Here is a 10,087-nt window from a genome sequence, read left to right on the forward strand (position 1 = left end):
GTATACAATATCTTGGAAATGCTCCAGTCTATGAATTGTAAGCTATGAAGTTATACAGGTTGATAGTTATGTCAGCACACTACCTGTTCATCACAAGTTAAAACACTAGTACTTTTGTGTCTTAATCCCCTCTCAGCAAAACAGAGAAAATACCAGTATTTTCTTGGCAAAAGTTGTTGAAGCTGCAACCCTACTATGTACTTGGAAGCACACTGGTGTATTTGCAGTGTCAAGGGTGGTCTCAGGCAAAAGCCAAGGGAAACTTTCTTAGACACTTCTATTAAAGATGAAGTCTATTGTCCCCAAACTTCTTATGTACTTTTTTTTTAGTGGCACTGGTGACAGTTTATGGATGTTAGTCATCAGATTAAGCTAGAGGTCATAAGAAGCTGCTAACATTTCCAGTGTTAACTTGCCTGTCATTCTGATTGATAGAGAGAGGCTTAGACATTAAATAAATTTAAGTACTTCTCCACTACTTAAAATCAGAAAATCAGACTTATAGCCAGGAAGCCAAGAACTAAAAAATGTTGCATCTCTCTCTCTCTCTCTCTCTCTCTCTCTCTCTCTCTCTCTCTCTCTCTCTCTCTCTCCTTCCTTCCTTCCTTCTGTTCTTTAGTTTTTAGTTTACCTTAATTTTTTTTATTATTATTATTAACAGGCATGGCATATTGGCATTCCAGCAGCAGATAACTCATCTGCTACCAGAATGTAGCAGGGGACACATGTTCAATGTCCAGTCTACTGGCATTAGTAGTTGTCACGAGTGGAAGCTTTTAAGCCAACACAGACAATATGACCATCTCTCAGTTTTGCAAAAGTGACAATACTAGTTTTTAATATCTTGAAACAGTTTTTGCTCACTGCTTTTTATTTCTACTAACATATTTTCTAGGGAATTTTGGCCCATGAATCATGTATCTTGTTTTGTTCTAGAAGATGGGTTATTTAAAAGAAATTTTTTTTCAGGTAATAAAAAAAGCCTACTTGTCCAAAAACTAGCATAAAAGAACTAGCCAACACTCTAAATGAGGATGGCCATTGAATTACTTTGCCAATGTTTGCAACCATGTACAATTGGCTATCATCTATGTGGTGCATTTACTAGTCTCCATCGGCTAAAATCCTGATAGTTGGGTATTTTCAGATAAGTACAAAATAGATTCATATCCATTTTGGCTGGTCAATGTGCTTTCGGCTCTTTTATAAACAGGGATTTTTTTTTTAAAAAAAAATTCTTTTAAGTCATCATCTTATATTTACTAAAACCAATAGTAAAGTCAAAGGTCAGTTCTGGACATGCTTGTAGATATCGGATGACTAGTGAGACCAAGCTCAGCTTTGGGATACAAATTCCTCAGGAGCTGTCACGTTCATTTCCAGTTTCTTTGCTTCAGGAACAAGCTCTCTCTTACACATAGTTCTCCTCAGAAACCCTGAGATCACGTCAGTCTTCTTTCTTGCTTTCTTCCTTTCTCTCTCTCTCTCTCTCTCTCCCTTTCTTTCTTTTTTCTTCCTCTCTTTCTTTCCTTCCTTCTTTCCTACTTTTCTTTCTTTTGTTCAATATATAAAATTGATTGAGATAAGCAGCCTCATTGTTTGGGGGTATTCTCTAAGACACACTGAACACTCCATTGTTTCAGATTTGGATGGGAGGGACAGAGGGCTCCTTCAATGGTAACAGCCTTCTGTGTGAATCGTTTCTTAGAGAAGCAGAGTATTTTTTTTTTTTTTTTTTTTTTTTTTTTTTTTTTTTTTTTACTTAGATGGGGTTAAGAATATGAGAATCTAAGTGTCTCACCACTAGTCTGTCAGACCTAGACTTGGAAGTCCTTCGAACATAATTCTGAACATAAGTCTCAGATTTTGAAAAACCATATTACTCTATTTATTCAGTTTCCCACCTGTGAAATGGGCAGTAAGAGGCCTGGCCCAGTGTTTCCTATAAGAATTCAATTGAATGATACAACATTCAGTCAGGGCTGGCACACAGTAGACAGCTACATCTCTTAAGGGAGGGCTCCTTTTAGAAATATTAAATGAATTCTGTGATGTTTGCCTTGTGTGAACACAAAATGAAAAACAGAAAAGGTTCCTTCTCACCCTGTGGGTGGGGTGTTGCTCCTCTATATTCAAATTCTTTTTTATAACAGAAGGGTGTGTTGAATGTGGTGGGAAAGGCCAGCCCACATGGCAAAAAGTCATGGAGCACAAGATACGCTTTATTACATGGCTTGTTTCTGCACCACAGATGTGCACACAGATGCGGTCATCACCAGAGATAACTTAGTTTACAAGCCCTCCCTGGAAACTGCTCAGAGTTCTGAGGAGAAAAGTAATTTTTCAGCCAACTCCAGCAATGAGGTTCAACCCATGATTAAAACATTTCCAACTGTTCCACACTGAAAAGAATTAGAAAGGAAAAATGACCAGCCAGGGTGCAGAACTAGAGGTCACCCAGAAGGCTAAATCCTACTAAAACAAAAATCTGTTTTGACCTTTTTGTTCTGATCCCATTACCATTCTTTCATACTCCCTCCTATTTCTTCTTCCTGTTTCTCCTTTCTCTTATTATTTCCTTCTCTTTCTTTACTCCCAATAGAAAAATACACTTTACATTAAGAACACACTGTAGCACATCTCCTTTATAACTGATTTATTATCATGATCAGTGACATGTGTTGAAGGTATTGTGCAAATGACTAATTTTTTTTTCTCCTGAGAGCTTTCTTTGCCTGATGGGAGAATTTTGTCCATTAGGTCATATTTTCACCCTACTCCAGGGCAAATTATTGCCAAGGACTGACTGATAGGAAAAATATAAAATGTAAGCAACCACCTCAAGGTAAGGAAACAGTTTTGTATAGTATGCTACAGGTAAATGTAAATAAAAACCCTAGGTTCAGCCCTCTCTTTGCTACTTGTAATTTTATGGCTTTCTCAAATGGGGTAATTCTATTAACAGTATTCTCTCTCTCTCTGTCTCTCTCTTTCTCTCTCTGTGTGTGTGTGCCTAAAACATATGGTACTTGGCCCTAAGAGTTGGGCCTGAGAAAGAGATTCCTATGAATGAGATTTATTGGGATAGAGATCTCAAATGAAACAGGAGTACAGGAAGTAAAGAGAGCAGGGTGAGGCTAGGATGATCCCTTTCTGTAGACAGAATTTTGCATAATCCCATGAAGACTTCTAGAGAGTGAGTTTACACTCCAGAGCTATTCTCACGCTGAGATAGATGCTCCGTTGTACTCTTCCTATCAGTCAGTCAGTCCTTCATAGTCATCTGCCTTGTACTAGCATGAAAATACATCCTACTAGACAAATATACCCCCTGATAAGATGAAGCTTCTCTGGAGGAGGAAGTGTTCTCTTCTGTTGCTTTATATGGCAGGATAATCTTTCCCCACTCTGATGGAATTACGCTTATTTTCTAATTGTACTTATTCTATTGTACTTATTTTTTCTTTAGCATACCTATGATGTAACTATCCCATTCCTCATGCTGCTACATGGATCTGAATATGTAAAATGTGAAGTAATTCTCATAAGAGACAGGATTCCCCTCACTGAAGAGTGTTTTGTGGAACCAGAAGCTATCATCCGAGTTTCCAAAGAAGGGAGGCAGCAGTCTTATCTAGCTATGACACCTGTGAACCACACCAGTGGCCAACATGGTACAATAACTGTTAGGGTTCAGTAGCAAGACACATGCCTTGGTGGTAACCCAGAGCTTTCTAATTAGGCTTAAGACCTACTCAACAAGAGGGAGATAATCCATGGTCCTGGAAACCTGGCTAGCTACGGAATGCTAGTGAAGTCACAGTTATTGAAGAAGAATCTACAATCACTAATTTACTAAACCAGCATAATTCCTAACAACAATCTATAAAAACAGAAATACTTATGCTTACACCCACAAATAAGTGTAGTCTTTACCCCTTGTCAAGGAAACTTCCTTTGAAACAGATGGAGACCATTACAGAATCCACTGCCAGTCAAAACACTGAGTTGTGGAGACTTTTCCCAGTGGATAATCTACCAAACACACATATAAGGGTTGGGGAATATTGTAGAAGCAGGGGCATAAAAAAATTTTAAGAGCCCGGAAATCAGGGAGTTTGGTGTGATACTGTGTGTCCTGGTAATGCCAGAAGCTAAACCCATAACATCTCACCACCATGGCTGCCCAAAGGTGAGTTGAGCAAGGAGGACAGCAATGAACATGAAAAACTGAATGGGGACAAGACCACTAGGCCTCAGCTCTTTCCAAAGTGCTATAGGCGACTGAGGAAAGCTAGGGACGGGAAAAGAGGCCTTTCTCAGGGAAGGGCACACCAACTAGTTGCCCAGTGCCCAAGGTCAGCCCTGAAAACATGCGTACAATATAACATTATATGGACTGAACAGATTATACTTGGGAACATATATGCGTGTATTGGCAATTAATTTTTTTAAAGGCCATGAATTTGAAGAAGGGCCAGAAAGAGTATGTGGGAGGGTTTGGAGGGAGGAAAAGGAAGAAAGAAATGACATAACTAAAATATAACCTCAAAAATAAATAAATTAAAACTAAAAATACATCATGTGAATCTCATAGATATTTATGTATACAAGTTTAGAGACATACATTATTTTTTAAATCAGATTCTTTGAAAGTGAAAGTGGTTATGTGGGTGATTAACCCTTAATATCAAGATTGCTGTTCATCCCAGTTCTTTCTGGTATGCCTTTTTCATTTGTAAATAATCTATTTTCTCTTTTTTTCTAGATGATAGGTGATAGTTAAACCTTAAAATTATTAAAATGTTAGGTTAAAGAATGATTTGATTGGGGGACAGGGCAGGACACAGCGAATTTGCGCCACAGTGCCAGCGCTCTCAGATAGAGCAGGGTCAAGCCTGCCGTCTGTGGTGGTTCAGCTCATGTTCCCCCACCACCCTGTCTGCTAACATGGAGCTGGAGTAAGAGGAACTGGATGCTCAGTGTCGCTGGCAGCCATTATACTTGATGATCACAGTCATGTTAAACTGCAAAGTACTGAAAGTGATTATATTAATGCCAGCTTAGTTGACACAGAAGAGGCACAAAGAAGTTACATCTGAACACAGGGTCCACTTCGTAACAGATGCTGTCATTTTGGGCTCAGAGTGTGGCAGTAAAAGACCAAAGCAGTTGGCATGTTAAACTGAACTGTACAAAAAGAATCCATTATATGTGCACAGTATTGGCTAACAGATGACCGAGAGATAGTGTTTAAGGAAACAGGATTCAGTGTAAAGTTCTTATCTGAAGATGTAAAATCATATTATACAGTGCATCTACTACAGTTAGAAAATATCAATAGTGGTGAAACCAGAACCATATCTCACTTTCATTATACCACCTGACCAGATTTTGGAGTTCCAAAGGCATCAGCTTCATGCCTAAATTTCTTGTTTAAAGTTAAACAATCTGGTTCCTTGAACCTTGACCATGGACCTGCAGTGATCCATTGCAGTGCGGGCATCAGGTGCTCTGGCACCTTCTTCTTGTTCTGATGGAAAAGGGAGAGGATGTTTATGTGAAACAAGTATTATTAAATATGAGAAAGTATCGAATGGGACTTATTTAGACATTCGGCCAGCTCAGATTCTCCTACATGGGTACAGTAGAAGGAGCAAAGTACACAAAAGGAGATTCCAATATACAGAAAAGGTGGAAAGAACTCTCTAAAGAAGGTTTATCTCCTATTTGTGATCACTCACAAAACAGAATGATGACTGAGAAGTAGAATGGAAGAGAAGAGGGACAGAAGATGAAAAGTTAACAGGGCTTCCTTCTAAGGCGCAAGATACTGTGGAAGAGAGCAGTGAGAGTATTCTACGGAAACATATTTAAGAGGACAGAAAGGCTATAATGGCTCAGAAGGTGCAACAGATGAAACAGAGGCTAAATGAAACTGAGCGAAAAAGAAAGAGGCCAAGGTTGACACTAAAATGTTCATGACTTGAGACTATTCTGCAGCTATAAAATTTGAACCTTTGATGTGTAAAGCAAGACATGAAGCTCCTCTGGAAACTAATGTGAGGCTTGCCAACCCTGTAGACTGCCCCACAAGTTGCACAATTTGTCTGTTTACAAAGTAAGCTTTATATCCAGGGGATGAAGAACACCAAATCCTTTAATTTGATGTATTTTTTTTAACATGTGTATGAAATGTAGAAAGGTATAAAGGAAAAAAATTAGGAGAGACTAAAAAAAAAGAATGGTTTGATTTGGCTTACTACATACACGTATGTACAGAAACAATGAGTTTAATAACTAATCAAATAGTTCTTGCTTCAGAATTACTTTGGCAAAGTGGCCATTGTCTTGTGGACATTGGGTAATTGAAATGCTAGCTTTTATATTGTTGTTCCTGAGCAAGAGACACCCTTAACTATCTCTGCCTTGTTCTTACATAACTGACATGAGTTAACGCTAAAGCAATGTTCAAGAAATCAAAATGATGACAAAGCCAAGAGCATGAAATGACTAAGGCTTTGTTGCTTGTGGCTTGAGGGGGTGGGAGGTGCGGCCCTCTGAGGTGTCTGAGTGGGTCACCCAACAGACTTGCCAAGGGCTGGGAGGGAGGGAAAAAATAAGTTGGACAACTTTCCTCTTGGGATAAAGCCCAGAGTTACATGGTCTGGAGTGATGAGAACTGGGTGGGCATAGAATTGAAAGGAGAAAGATGGATTGAAGTAGAACAGACATAGGGAAGATAGTAAGCTAAATATGATGACTCTTTGATGACCCTTGCAATACACAGTTCTCTCCTTTATAAAGGTGGAGAATCACCTTTTCTACTTGATTTCCATATATGATGCATAAAATGCCTACACTATACCAAGAAGTAAATATGGAATAATACCTATGTTAATTTTTATGTAAAATATATTCTTAGAAGCAAAATTATGTAGTAATTCATTTTGTAGATGAATTTCTCTCAACGCTTGGACATTTCTCCTTCTGTCTTGCTCTCTAGTTCTGAATATTATTATGAGATCCTGGGAATGGGGAGGATACAAGTTAGTCTTACAAATATCTTGATTTCAGACTCCTTGCCCTTAAATTATGAGACAATTTCTGTTGCTTGAAGCTACTCAAATCTGTTGACTTTTGTTGAATCAAAGTAACAAATTACTACAGATTCTACTCTTATTAGGATGATGCTCTACACTTCCTGTGTTTTGGAAAGATAGTAGAATATAAAAGAAAGAAGACATATAACCCAATCTAAGCAAAATAAGATTTTGGAATTGTGAATGAGCTTAGAAAAAAAGCCCTTGAGTAACTATTGTAATCTCGCATGTTGGGAATTGTTGTATTTGCACAATACAGGAAGGAATCTTACCAGGTGCCAGGAATTGCTGAGTATTTAGAAGGGAATTAAATTGACATACTGCCTGTTCTCAGGGAGCTTACACGGAAGTAGGCAACTAATTACCCAAATAATTAATTACAGTAGGAGCTAAGAGAGTAAGTTGATGTCTTAAATAGAAAGCAAGGAGAATGCATTCTTCAGTTTAAGGGATAAAAAAAAAAAATCAGGGAGGTCTTCCTTGAGAAAATTATATTAAACTTCCTTCTAAAAGGTGAGTAGAATATAGTAAATCAAGGCATGTGCTAAGAGAGGTGGCATTGGTGTAAAATATATAGAAGAAAATAAGAACCTAAGACCCATGGATTACTACACTTTCCAGAACCAGGAAGACGGAAGTGCAGGCAGAGTATCAAAAGTGAGGCAGAGAGTAGGATTGATGAGGCAGAAGCCAAGAAGAGGCAAATGTTGCAGGAGGTGATATCCTTAGGGTTCAAGTTCATTCTGAATAATGGAAAAAAAACTCATTTAAAGAGCTCATATGGACAATGGAAAGGAATCTGGACTAAAGAAAGGTCTACTGATGGGACACAATTGATAAAGTTCAATTAAGATGGATACTATGGAAGCAGGAGAGGAGGAGATTGTATCAAGGTTGACTACAGGTTTTCAGTCTGACTAACTGAATGGATCGTGATGTTATTCACAGAGACAGGAAACATTAAGCCATTTTTTTTTTAATTCTATGAGAAGAAATTCATATTTAGCTTCACTAGTTGAATTTGAAGCAGTGTGTGATAACCCGTGTCACATGAGCCATCCACCTCACTTGTCAAGAGTTCTGGGCCCTTGGAGACACAAGTTTGTACATGGTTTGATATGGTTAGAAAGTAACTTGAGCTGTAACAACAGATGAGCTCATCTAGCAAGGGCTCCGTGCAGTGGAGAATTCTAATCTTCCGAGGTGGAGGTTGGCTGCAGGAAGATGCCCCAGTACAATGATAAGGAGTGGCAAGCAGAAAAAGGAGTAGGCCCAAAGGATTTATTGTCATCAAAGCCTGAGAGAGAACAATTCATGTAGAAGGCAAGTCATGGCTAATAGCCTTCAGACAAAAAAGTAAGGCAATTTCTGGAGAAGGCTAAGTGTTGGCTGTGTCATTGTTCAATAGGAGCTCCTTTGAGGGCTGGGTTGGTGAGTTCAACTGAGATGGAGAAGGTATTATAGATCTCTCGCTCTTACCCTTTGACTGCTGTGTTCATATCCCTAAGATTGATCATTATGAGTAACTGTACCTAAAAAGGATTTTATTGTTTTATTGTAGGATTTTTTTTTAATGTTTTTACCACACTTAGTCTAAGCACAGGTCAAGTCACAATAAGAAAGTGTACCCAGAGCTAGCTCTCAAATAATGACTGTCAGGGATTTGGTAACTGAATACCCCAGATGCCTGGCTCTCAGCTGACAGAACGAAATTTAAGATCTTACATCAGAGGAATTGATGTGCTTGCTAATAGAATGCTTATGAACGTTCTGCTCTCCCCTAGCGTAAGTCCACTACACCCTCAGCATTTCACACAATTACTTAGAGCACAGTCACCCACCTTTGTATCCTTGCCTCAGAGGTTGCTTCTGGATAACAAGAAATATATAAAAGCTTAGGTAATGTAAGGCAATAAAAGTGCATTTAAAGAGGATTAGCTAACGAGGGGTATCAAGATGAGAGCAGAGTTATAAAATTATGAAATATACTGGAACTCTGTGCATGCTAATGGAAGGTTTTGGAGAGTGAAAAGAAAAAAGATTTTTTAAATAGAAATCTTGTTTATGTAATTTTCAGAGCTGTTGGTTAAAAGGAAAATAAATAATAAAAACAAAGGAACTATAGAATGGTTTACAGTAGAATACTCACAAAGTTACTTTCTGGATGTAACAGAAGGATGAAAAATTTTTTTTTTCTTAAAAAGAATAAAGCAGGCTCTATAGTTTCTGTATTTTAGTACACAGAGGAATTACCAACATCTCTAGAATCCACTTAGTTACTGCATGACATATTCAGATGCACAGGCTAAAGAATCAGCTGTCAGTCGAACACACTTGTATTCTTTTCTCAGCAATTATTTTAAGGAATGCATTTGAATAAAATGCACTTTTGGCATCACTTTTCAGAATGGGTGATGATTTATGCTTTTCTTGCAGGGACAAGATGGCTCTGGGCATGAGTCATTACTGTATGCTGGGAAGGTTCCGATGGGAACCTTGTTCTTGCGGGCTGATCCCTACCTTACATGGACTTGAGGCTGTGCATGGCTTTTATTAACTTGAGGATTTTGCTTGTAAAGGCTTGGGATTCATCTTTTCCTTCACAACGCAAGCTCTGCTTTGTGGTTCACACGCACCTGATTCAGAATTTGTGCTTGGGACTCTGAGTGGCTTGGGAATAGTAATTTGGAAAGTCTCCGATTATTTGTCAGCTAAGATGGGATGATGCATTCCCTGGTGGAGCTGGGAAAATAGGCTAATCCTCTGCAGGGGAGTCGATGAAAATGGAAGACAAAGTTCTGATTCTGTGGGACAGGTTTAGTATAAAGGAAATGTGTTCATAGGCCAAGAAAGCTACAAACTGTAGCACTGATCTATGCTTCTCTTTATTGCAAAAATGCACTGTTTTATATACTGTCTTCAGATGTGAGTTTTCCTTAAGAAAAATTCCTGGCCCAGAGCAGATGTTCTTGGGGTGTGGGGTC

At 38.5% G+C, this 10,087-nt stretch overlaps 1 pseudogene; it reads left to right on the forward strand.

The window, feature by feature from the left end:
* The first annotated feature begins 2,190 nt into the window (after positions 1–2,190).
* LOC116091798 lies at positions 2,191–5,803 on the forward strand (annotated as a pseudogene).
* The last annotated feature ends 4,284 nt before the right edge of the window (positions 5,804–10,087 follow it).

The sequence above is a fragment of the Mastomys coucha genome, unplaced genomic scaffold (genome assembly GCF_008632895.1).
Source record: "Mastomys coucha isolate ucsf_1 unplaced genomic scaffold, UCSF_Mcou_1 pScaffold15, whole genome shotgun sequence".
In the NCBI taxonomy this organism is placed as follows: Eukaryota; Metazoa; Chordata; class Mammalia; order Rodentia; family Muridae; genus Mastomys; species Mastomys coucha.